Source organism: Oryx dammah, unplaced genomic scaffold (genome assembly GCF_014754425.2).
Source record: "Oryx dammah isolate SB20612 unplaced genomic scaffold, SCBI_Odam_1.1 HiC_scaffold_9, whole genome shotgun sequence".
Taxonomy (NCBI): domain Eukaryota; kingdom Metazoa; phylum Chordata; class Mammalia; order Artiodactyla; family Bovidae; genus Oryx; species Oryx dammah.
The window spans coordinates 3,081,923-3,093,866 of NW_024070193.1; positions in this window are offsets into that span (position 1 = coordinate 3,081,923).

Genomic DNA, 11,944 nt, shown 5'->3' on the forward strand with positions numbered 1-11,944 from the left:
AACTGCTGCTCTGTGAAGTTAGGAGCAAGCTGAGTATACTACTGTCAAAACCTCCGTGCGCTCGGTGCTCAGCCCTCAGTCGTGTCCGACTCTTTGTGACCCCGTGGACTGCAGCCCACCAGGGTCCTCTGTCCCTGGTATTTCTCAGGCAAGCATCCTGGAGTGGGTGCCATTTCTTGCTCTTGGCGAGGCTCCTCTCCCTGGGCCTGGCTTTCCTCGGTGTGTGCATGCAGAGAGACATCGCTGGTCTCCTCTCTTATGGGCCCTAGTCTCCTGATGGGGCTCCGCCCCCATGACCCCATCTGAAACCTGTGCGATGTGCTGTGCTAAGTTGCTCAGTCGTGTCCGACTCTCTGCGACCCCGTGGACTGTCGCCCCCCAGGCTCCTCTGTCCACAGGATTCTCCAGGCAAGCAGACTGGAGTGGGGTGCCATTCCCTTCTCCAGGGGGATCTTCCTGACCCAGGGATCGAACCTGCATGTCTTACGTCTCCTGCATCGGCAGGCAGGTTCTTTTCCACTCGGGCCCCCTGGGAAGCCCCATCTAAATCTGGTTGCCTCTAAGAGGCCCACCTCCAAATACCACCACATTGTAGGTTAGGGCTCCATTATATAAACTTTGAGGAGAAGCACAAACGTCCATAGCAAAGAGTTACACGGGTGTGAAAGGAAATCATGAAATGATCACTGTTTGCAGGTGGTCACTCATCTGCGTAGAACAGCCAACCAAGAATCGATAGACAAATAACAGACCCAGTATGGCTTCACAGAGGTGCAGTGAGGAGCAGTGGGCCAGGCTGCCCGCGCAGCAGTGCAGGTCATAAAGCGCAGCGGGAGTGGATGAGAACCTCTTGAGATGCACAGCACAGCAGCATTAATGCCAGGAGTACAGAGAGGTGGGAGACAGAGCGGGGAGCTCGCCTGAGAGAGGTTGTGGTTGGGTGGGGGGAGTTCTCTGAGGTCCTGACATCCCTCCCTGGGAACCCGAAAGTGTCTCCCCCCTCCAGAAAACAAAACCCTGCACTCCTCCCATCCAGGCCTTTGGACTGTGGGCCTCCACTTTCCCCTCTGTAAAGTGGGGACGATCCCAGTTGCAGCCTTCCAGGGCTGTGGGTGGATTCCATGTGATAATGTGGAGGAAAGGCTCAGCTCGTGCTCAGTGCACGTGGCTGAGAGTAACTATTTACTAATAAATAAGTAATTGAAGGGCCCCCGCGCCGGGGGCCGCGGCGGGGCCGGCGTGCCAGCTGCCTCCCAGCCGCCAGCTCCGTCAAGGGTTAATGAGCTTGGCTGGCTGCTGGAAGCAGGACTGAAGCTCCAGCCCAGCATCGCTCCCTATCTGTGAGCCATCTCCTCCTGCCCCCCAGCTCAGCCTGCGGAAATGAAAGCCCCTCTAGATGAGACTCCTCTGCAGGCTGCATCACAATGACTTTCCCCACTGGGGAGATGGGGGTGGGCCCTCCGCTGTTTCCTCAGTTCTGGGGCTTCAGGGACGGGAGCTGCCCGGAGCTGTCAGCTCACATGTGGGAGAGAAATGGGGTCTTTCCGTTCCTGGCCCTGTGGGGCTGGAGGAAAGTGAAATAGCATGAGTGGAGCAGGGAGCGGGTGCTGGTAGGCTGGGGAGGACCCAGTGGGCACGGGCCCCCGGTCCTCGGAGTCTCAGCAAGCAGCACATCCTGCTGGGGACCTGCAGGCGACGACCCACGAGTGAGCTGCGAAATCCATTTATGGGGCTGTGATCCGCATTTTTAAAAAGAGAGCTGGGATAGGAAACGGTTCATAGTGGCTAGTGAAGCCACAAGCTTTATCTCAGTCACCTCGAGTATAGGGGTCAGAAGCCTAGGCCCAGCCCGGGCCTGTGACCGCGAACACATCGCGCCACCTTCCGGCCTCGGTTTCCCTGTCTGTCCCATGCCTCCGTCGTCGGGAGAAACGCAGGAGGAGCTCTGGAGTGCTCAGGAGCCGTGCAGCCACCATGGCTGCGGGCTCTTTGTCCTCACTGTGTAAAACCTTTCTTCCCTGGGAGATGAGTCACACAAAGTTGAAAGCCACTGGATTTGAGGACTGGGGACAGGACCCGTCTACAGTGAGAATTTGGGGTGCAGGCTTGAGCAGGGGGGCTGCTCATAGCAAAGAGCAGAGATGGTTTCTTGGGGGAAAAGGACGAGCCAGAGTTCCCAGAGGCAGGCCTGTGTGCACAGTGCTCCACAGCCCAATCAGAAGCCCCCACCGTTTGGTCTTCGAATTAATGAACACTTCTTTCAGACTCTGCACTAGGAGCTGTCCTCATGTGCCCCCGTTCAGGCGTGACGTTAGAGCCAGAAGGAAGGAACTCTTTCTAATTTTTTTTTTAAAGATAAGCTTTATTTTTTAGAGCAGTTTTAGGTTCACAGCAAAACTGAGCAGAAAGCACAGACAGTTCGCATTTACTCCCGACTCTCTCCCAGTCCCCACCACACACACAGGCACAGCCTTCCTCCCCATCAATGTTGCACCCCCAGCCCCACGACCCCCACACCCCAGAGAGGTGTACTTGTTACAACTGGTGAACCTACACTGCCACGCCTGTATCACACCAGCCAGTAGTTGACATTAGGGTTCACTCTCAGTGATGTACAGTCTGCGGGTTTGGACGAAGACGTCGTGATGCTGAATCCACCATATAGTATCACAGAGTAGTTTCACAGAGCACCGTCTGTGCTCCTTGCCCTCGAGCCTCACATCCAGGGTTTTTTCCTTTCCAGGATGTCATGTGGTTGGAATCATACAGTTTGTAACATTTTCAGATCGGCTGCTTTCACTCGATTATACGCATGTAGGGTTTCTCCCTGTCTTTTCATAGCTTGGTAGCTCATTTCTTTTTGTTGTTGTCACTAAGTCCTGTCTGCCTCTGCGACCCCATGGACTGCAGCACGCCAGGCTTCCCTGTCCATCACCTTCTCCCGGAGTTGACGCAAACTGATTGAGTCTTTTGAGTCGGCGATGCCATCCAACCATCTCACCCTCTGTTGTCCCCTTCTCCTCCCGCCTTCAGTCTTTCCCAGCATCAGGGTCTTTTCCAGTGAGTCAGCTCTTCCTATCAGGTGGCCAAAGTATTAGAGCTTCAACTTCAGTATCAGTCCTTCCAACGAATATTCAGGATTGATTTCCTTCAGGATGGACTGGTTGGATCTCCTTGCAGTCCAAGGGACTCTCCAGAGTCTTCTCCAATAGCACAGTTCAAGAGCATCAGTTCTTCAGTGCTTCACTTCATTTTAGCACAGAATAATATGTCGTCATTGGATGGGCCACAGTTTATTTATTCGGGCAGCTATGAGCAATAAAGCTGCTGAAATATCCATGTGCAGGTTTTCATTTATGTTTTGAAAACAGTTTTTCAACTCATTTGTGTAAACACCAAGGAAGGCGATTGCTAAGTCGCTAAGTGTGTTCAGTTCTGTAGGAAGCCACCACCTGTCTTACAAAGTGGTCGAAGCACTTTGCCCTCCCGCCAGCAAGGGGCTGGTTGCTCCTGTCGCTCCACGTTGGTGGTGTTGGTGCCCCGATTTGGGCCATGCTACCAGGGCGCAGTATTATCTCGTTGTTTTAACTTACGCTTTCATCATGGTGTACGATCTTGGGCATCTCTTCATATGCTTACTCGCCATCTGTGTATCTTTTTTGGTGAGGTGTTGATTTAGATGTTTTGCCTATATTTTTCCCCTGCTTTTGTCATTTTATCTACTTTGACTGCTGGGTGTCTGTTGCTGTGCTCGGGTTTTCTCTAGTTGTGGCGAGCAGGAGCTACACTCTGCTTGTGGGGCGGGGGCTCCCCGTGGCGGTGACTCCTCTTGTCGCAGAGCGCAGGTTCTACCGTGCAGGCTTCAGGAGTTGCAGCAGAGGGCTCCGTGGTTGTGGCTCGCAGGCTCTGGAGTGTGGGCTCGGAGGATGTGGGCCATGGACTCAGCTGCTCTGTGGCCGCTGGGATCTTTCCAGACCAGGGATCGAGCCCATGTGTCCTACATTGCAAGACGGACTTCTAACCACTGGACCACCAGGAAAGCCCCCTTTGCCTATTATTCAATCAGGTTGCTGATTTGTTGTTATGTTTTAAGAGTTGTTTGCGTATTCTGAATAAGTCTTTTTTAGGTGTCTTTTCCAAATTGTTTTCTCCCAGTGTCCCTTTTCATTGTCTTGACACTGTCTTTTGCAGAGTGAAAGTTTTTAATTTGAGTGAAACCTAGCCTATCAGTTCTTTCTTTCAGGAATGGTGCCTTTTGTGTTGTATCTAGAAAGATATCACCGTACGCAGGGTCTTTCCGATTTTCCGCTCTGTTACCTTCTAAGAGTTTTATAGTTGGCAGTTTATATTCAGGTCGGTCACCCGTTGTGAGTTCATTCCTTTTTTAATGTTTGTTTTTTGTGTATTTATTTATTTGGCTGCACTGGGTCTCACTGGTGGCACGTGGGATCTTTAGTTTGAGTTGTGGTGTGTGAAATCTGGTTCCGTGACCAGGGATCGCACCCAGGCCCCCTGCATTGGGAGCTCAAGTCTAAGTCACTGGACCATCAGGGAAGTGCCCGTTTTGAGTTAGTTCTTGTAGAAGGCTGTGAGGTCTGGGTCTAGTTGGTTTTTTGCGTGTAGGCGGTCAGTTGTCTCCCAGCACCATTTGTTGAAGAGACTGTCTTTCCCCCATTGTGTTGCTTCGCTGTTTTGACAGGGTCAGTTGATTATATCTTTGTGGGTCTGTTCCGGGCTCTCCTTTCTGTTGCACCAATCTGTCTATTCTTTTGCCAGTACCTTCCTGTCTTGATCTGATTAGCTTTAGAGTAACTAAGTGTTGACCTCAGGTAGTATCTCTGACTTTACTTTTCTAGCCTCTCCATTTTTCAGAAGTGGAAATTGAAACACCGAAAAGTTAAATAACTTGCCCAAAGTTGCACAGTACACAGCAGAGCCAGGATTTGGACTCAAGCCTTTTGAATACAAAGTTTGTGCTTAGGACAGAAATTCAGTTCAGTTCAGTTTAGTCGCTCAGTCGTGTCCGACTCTTTGCGACCCCATGAATCACAGCACACCAGGCCTCCCTGTCCATCACCAGCTCCCGGAGTTCACTCAGACTCACGTCCATCGAGTCTGTGACGCCATCCAGCCATCTCATCCTCTGTCGTCTCCTTCTCCTCCTGCCCCCAGTCCTTCCCAGCATCAGAGTCTTTTCCAATGAGTCAACTCTTCACATGAGATTAAAATGCTGGAAATGGGAAAAGAGACTCAGAGGGGAAAGAGGAAAGAAAAGAGGGAAGGAGAGGAGAATGTCAGAAGAAGAAGAAGCAACAATTTCCCCCAGAAATACTAACGTGAGTCCCTCCTCCTCCAGTGCTGGGAAGAACAGTCTGGGGTCGAGGAGGAGTCTGGGAGAGTGTGGATGTGTTTTGAAGATGAAGCCAACAGGATTTCCTAACAGGCTGGGTTTGGGCTGCAGAGAGGAGAAGGGGATTCGGTGTGACTCCAGTGTTCTGGAAGGATGGGGGTGCCGTTCCAGTGGAGAGGCTGTCTGGGGGCGAGGGTGAGGGACTGTGCCCTGTAGCCGCACAGGGGAATGGGCTGAGGCCACCTCTCCCGGGTCCGGTGGCGTGCGTCGCCTCCGCAGGTGAAGAGGGAGCAAGGGGGCCTCTCCGCTCAGGAGGAGCTTTCAGGGGACGTGAAGCCCTGGAGCTGCAGGCTGTAAAGGAGGGCGTGCTCAGACCCCGGGGTCTCCCAGCCTGAGGCCCAGGACCCTTCCCCTAAGCTGGCCTGCCGGTCACGTGGGGTGGGAGTTCAGGAGGGGACTCCCTGAGGATGACTGCAGTCTTCACCTCGCCAGTGCTTTCAAGGACGCTTCTCAGCTGTGTCACCAGCTGTAAGCAGTTTATTTTGGGTCAAAGCACAGAGGGAGAAAGCAACTCCTTCCCTGCTGTTCCCGCCCTCCCATTACAACACCAGTCTCCAGTGGGCGACCCCATCTTTAACACTTCTGTCACACTTGCTTCTGCCTTCTTAACCAAGGGACTTTGGCCTGAAGCTCAGGGTCTTTGCAAGCAACAGTGTTTGGCTAGAATTTAACAGGGTCACTCTACATTCCGTCTCCGCAGTCTGCGGTGACCTTGTATGAATGGCAAATCCAAACAGTGATCGAAGTTTCTCTTCATTCCATCTCAGCTGAAAATGTGAATGGGTCTACTAGATAGAGATTTGATAAATAAATGTTGCAGACATCTTGGCAGTGATGCGTCGCTCTCCAGCTATTGGGGAGGGTCCCTTAGTTGGCACGTGTGTAGGGTGGCTGAGAGGTTTGTCGCTGAGTCTGCCTCTGTCTGTGACACTTGTGCCCTTCTTCTCATTCCCTGGCCATTTCCTCTAGGAAGTGGGATCCAGCCTTTGCTCCCGGCCCTCCAATCTCGGCAGGCTCTTCTCCGTCCGAGAACCTTGGGTTGGTGTCCTGCGGTCCCCAGTCCACTGGGGGGCGTCTCCATGAGGCCCAACCTGCCCGCACCCGCACTGACCTCACGCCGGCCACCCCGATCTTGCGTGAGGGCTCGCAGCGCCGTCTGTTTGCCCTCTGCCCCTCAGCAGCCCTGGGACCCAGGGACCAACCCTGAGAAGTGACGGGGCTGCGAGGTGGCCGGGCGGGCGATCCAGGGTGGCACAGGGATAGCAGAGCCAGGCTGGGCTCCCAGGCCCCACGAAAGGGCCACGTGGGAAAGGGGGCAGGAGGAAGCAGGGCTTCATGGGGCGGGGGGCTCGGGACGGGGCCTCTTGCCAGCCCTGCAGCTGCCCCACCACACATCTAGCCTGTTAAAGCCCAACCCAGGTCCCCAGGCACTGGGGACTTACTGGGAATCACAGAGAGGGTCGTGCTTGGGACGTAGGGCTGCCATTTCTGGCCTCTGAAAGGTGAAGGCTCTGCTCAAAATCCCTTGATATTCATCTTTTTTTTTTTTTTCCCCCACATTTACTCTGCATCAGGCACTATTCTGAGCAACTTCCAGGTATTAATGTGCTTACTTCTCCTGATAACCCTGTGATACAGGTGCTTTTATGATTCCCCTTTTGACGATAGGGACACCGAGGCACCATTAGGCAAAAAACCTTGCCAGAGATCTCACAGCAGGTCTGCGGCGGAGCCGGAAATCAAAGCTAGAGAGTTTGGCTTCCCCGCTTGTCAAAAGTCACAGGTCAGGGACTTTCCCAGCAGTGAGGAATCCGCCTTGCAGCTCGGGGGCCACAGATTCGATCCCTGATCGGGGAACTAAGACCCCGCACGCTGCAAGGCGACTGAGCCCATGCACGCCTCCTACTGAGCCTGCACACCGCAGTGAAAGATCCCCAGCGCTGCAACTAAGACCCAATACAGCCAAGTAAATAAGTGTTTAAAAAGAAAAGGCATGAGCCACGCTGTGGCCTCCACTCCTGCTTGACCCTCCAAGGCCGCTGATGCAGAAGGGTCAAGGCCAGAGCTCCAGAGGTCGGAAGGGCCCTGGTCTCCCTGCCTCCCACCCAGCCCATCACCCCTTGAGAGCCTCCCTGGTGGGAGCCATGCCCCCTCTGCTTGCATACCCCCAGTGGAGAGGGGCTCACCCATCCTGGTCGCCCAGGGCCCCCTGCTCCACTCCTCCTGAGACCTGTGAATCCAGGGCTGGCTGGGGTCTGACACTGCCCTGTGGACCCCAGCCCTGCCCACTGCCCTGCCCTGGGACAGCCCAGAGGGGGCCTCTCTGACTGCTGCAGAACCAAGAGGCTCCTCTGAACCCCAAGGTCTGTGACTCATGCCCGAGAGGCTCCAAGGATGAAATTATCATGGGCTGCGGCCACCTGTCTGTGTGTACGTTCCAGGCGGTGGGCTCCACTTCCACTCAGCCTCCCCCCGACTTTGCCCCCACGGCGAGGCCAGCCTGGTGCACTGTTTCCAGGGTCTGGCTCTTTTAAATTTAGCTGCAGGAAAAAGCAGTTTGTGTGGGCCTGGACCGCGGAGACAATCAGCAACAGGAAAAAGTCATCCGAGGGGAGTTTTCAGTGAATTATGGAGGCATTGTCCCTGCGCCCAAGGAGCCGGGGTTGCTAGTCCAGCCTCGCTGACCCAGCCCAGGCCTCAGGGGCCAAACACTGCCTGAGCTGTGTCAGGACAACACAATGTAAGCGTCTAAACGCCAAGGGAAAAAAAATATAGAGCAGAGGAAGAAAAATACTGGAAATTCCCTGTGTCGCAGCGATGGAAAAGCCTTTCTTGAAAGTCAACAGCTAGGGAAAGGTTGCTGCCCGCCCAGGCTGGGGGCCTCGGGGGCGGGAGGAAGTCGAAAACGATATTCTGAGATATTTTCAGTCTGGTGTGATGCCCGTGGATTTTCCAAAACATGAGGACCTCATGCTGGTGGGGGGAGTTGAGGTTGGACTGGAGTTGACTAGGGGTGGGGCCAGGCTCAAGATGGGCCAGGACGAGGACATAAACAGAAGCTGACCCAGTTGGAGCGCTCTGGTGTCCCAGCTGGCTGAGGTGCAGGCCCCTCGCAGCCCTGGGAGCCCCGGGAGGTCTCCCATTGATCCAGAGGCCCTTCTGGATCTCACCTTGAGGAGAGGACCACACATGAATGCTGGGGTCTCCTGCACAGAAAGCTCTAGGTGGCCAGGCAGGTTCTGCTTGCTCACCTCTTCTGATGGGGAGCTCACTACCTATGGGTCAGCCTAACCCATTTCTGCACAACTCAGGCTGGGAGAAACAATAAAGTTACTTTTGGAGGGGACACAGTGGTGAACAAAATAGATATAGATGTCTGCACTCAGAGAGCTCTGCGACCCCATGGACTGCAGCACCCGAGTGCTCCCTGTCCATCACCAACTCCCGGAGTTCACCCAAACTCATGTCCATCGAGTCGGTGATGCCATCCCACCTTCGCATCCTCTGTCATCCCCTTCTCCTCCTGCCCTCAATCTTTCCCAGCATCAGGGTCTTTTCAAATGAGTCAGTTCTTCTCATCAAGTGGCCAAAGTATTGGAGTTTCAGCTTCAACATCAGTCCTTCCAATGAATATTCAGGACTGATCTCCTTTGGGATGAACTGGTTGGATTTCCTTGCAGTCCAACGGACTCTCAAGAGTCTTCTCCAACACCACAGTTCGAAAACATCAGTTCTTTGGCCCTCAGCTTGCTTTATAGTCCAACTCTCACATCCATACATGACTACTGGGAAAACCGTAGCCTTGACTAGACATGTTACCCAGGGATCAAACCCGCATCGCTCTCATCTCCCGCATGGGGGTCCTTTCCCGCTAGCGCCGCCTGAGAAACTTGGTAGACATCATAAGCGCTATGAGAAGGGACGTCCCTGGCGGCTCAGATGGTGAAGTGGCTGCCTGTAATGCAGGAGACCCAGGCTCGATCTCTGGGACAGGAAGATCCCCTGGAGAAGGAATTGGCTACCCACTGCAGAATTCTTGTGGGGGGAATTCAATGGACAGAGGAGCCTGGCAGGCTGCAGTCCATGGGGTGGCAAAGAGTGAGACACAGCTGCGCAACTAATGCTTTCCCTTTTCACTTTCATGAGAAGGTAAATCATGGAAAGAAGCAGGAGGGGCTTGAGATACAATGTGAAAAAGAGAAAGTTAAAGAGAAAATTCCTCCTTCCTCTCAGCTGGGAGCAGCCTCACTCTGCCCGTGGGCCCGAAGCCCGTCTGCTCCTTCCATCCTGGGACAGCCCCGCTGGGTTCCGAGCTGAGCAGGGTCAGCCACTCATGTGGTGGGGCCTCTGGCCCCCTCTTCGCTCCTGTCCAGCAGCCCCGAGCTGAGTGCCTTCCCCAGAAGCGGGCACAGTGTTTTGAGCCCCCTCTCTCTCTGGGTGCACCTCTATCCCCATTTAGCTGTTTTAGAAGCTGTATCCACTGTTACCTCCTCTTGAGCTGTGGCAACTCACCCTCCCAGCAGCAGTGTCAAGACTGACTGCCCGCCTCCTTGCTGGCACGGAGCAGCCAAGAAGCCCCACCTCCTTTGTCCAAGGTGCTGGGGGTTTGCAGACCCAAGAGTAAGAATTTGCATTTATTCCTCTTGTGTCCTCTTTCGGAATTCTTTTCTGGCACAGAGTTGGATCACGTATGAGGAAAAAAAGAGTTAATAGTAACATACACAGAGTGCCTGAATACACACAACAAAAATCAAGGAAGGAAAAACAGGCAAAGACTCTGATCACGCCATTCTCTACAGAAATGCAAACGGCCCATAAAGCTGCTCCTCAGTCAGGCAGTGGTGGAGCTGCAAACAAAAAGAACAGTGAGATGCCATTTCTCTCCCATCAGATCGGAAAACAATATTAAACATTGATGACCTCCAGTGCCAGCAAGGTGGGGGGCCGTCAGACAGTTTCGACACTGCCGGTGGGAGTGTGAGTTGCCACAATCTTTTGGGACAGTAATCTGCAGTTTCTATTAAAGTTTAAAATGTGTGTGCCCTTTGATCCAGCAATTCCACTTCAGAGAATTTATCCTGCAAAACCGTACAGACACATGAGGTGCTATGTCCAAGAATATTTGTTTTAAAACAAAAAAAAAAAGGCATGCGCTATATGTTGATTAGTAGGGCAGTGCTTAAATGAATCCTGGGATATTCATTCTATAAAATATTTGGCAGCCATATGTACAGGCCTGGAACCCTGCTTGTTTATATTACTGGACAGAAAAACAAGTTGCCAAGTCAGGTACATGGCGTGATCTTATTTTTGTAAACATGTTTTCAAAGAGCAAAGAGTAAAATGGAAAGAATGCGTCAGCAAACGGCCAACACTGTTTACCCCCGCCAGGGGCCAGAGGGTCGCGAGGAGCCAGAGTACTGTCTTTATGTGACTTCTGTATTATTTTGACTCTCACAGTCAGTTTTTAGAGCTCTAATCATTAAAGTAGTAAATATCAACGCTTTTTCTTAAAAAAAAGCCATTTTGAGCGGTTCTTGCCGTGTCGTCATAATGAACAAAGGATGGTAGGTCAGGAGGAGTAACCTCGTGGCCACGCCTCGCCTCCACGGGCAGGAGTCCCCTGTCCGCCCAGCTGGGTGCCAGACTCACCGCAGGCCCTCCGGGGAGTAATCTGGTGGCCACGCCTCCACGGGCAGGAGTCCTCTGCTCACTGGGCCTCGCCGGCTCCCCCGTCTCAGTTTCCCTCATCTGCCTTTTCCACTGTTCTATGAACAGTACTGGCTCCAGAAACTGCAGAAGGGACTGGCTGAGTTTCCTGACCTGGGTGAAACATTTGGGGGACCAGGACAATACTCAGGTTCCCCCCTGGCATGCCAGCTCTGAGCAGTGGCAGAGGCTGCTATGCAGAAAGGGATTCTGAGGCCATTTGCAGGCTCCGCTAGCCAGAGTGCTGGGATTGATGAGCAATGTCTTCCCTTGTCGGGGACTGGTGGACGGATGCTCCAGATACTGAGGCATCATGCCTGGCCTAGGCCCACAGTTCCCAACCTGGAACTTGCACAGAAGTCACGGGGGACCTTAACGTGCAGATTCAGGTCTACCAGGGCTGCGGCAGGGCCCAAGAGTCTGCATTGCTAGCAAGCCCCCGGGAGGTGTGGGGCTGCGGGTCTGAAGACCTTTGCACTATTCATTCATGGCTACCTTCTCTTCTCCTTCAAGTTTTTTCACATATTTGCGAACAGAACTGACCATCCGCTCCCCCCTGGCCAGCACTGTCCAGATATCCTTCATATCTCTGATCCTTGGAACAGCTGAGGTTATTATCATCTCCCTTGACAGACGAGAAACAGGAGGTCTGGGCGGGGAAAAACGTCACCCACGATCCCCCAGGCGCTGGTGGCAGATTGATCGCCCACCTCCCCCACTCCCAACCATCTTCCTGGAGCCAGAAACCAGCCAGAAAGACCCTGCTGCTCCCCGAAAACCCTCCGTCCCAGCCATAAATAAGGCCCCAGCCTGGCCAGGTCCCTC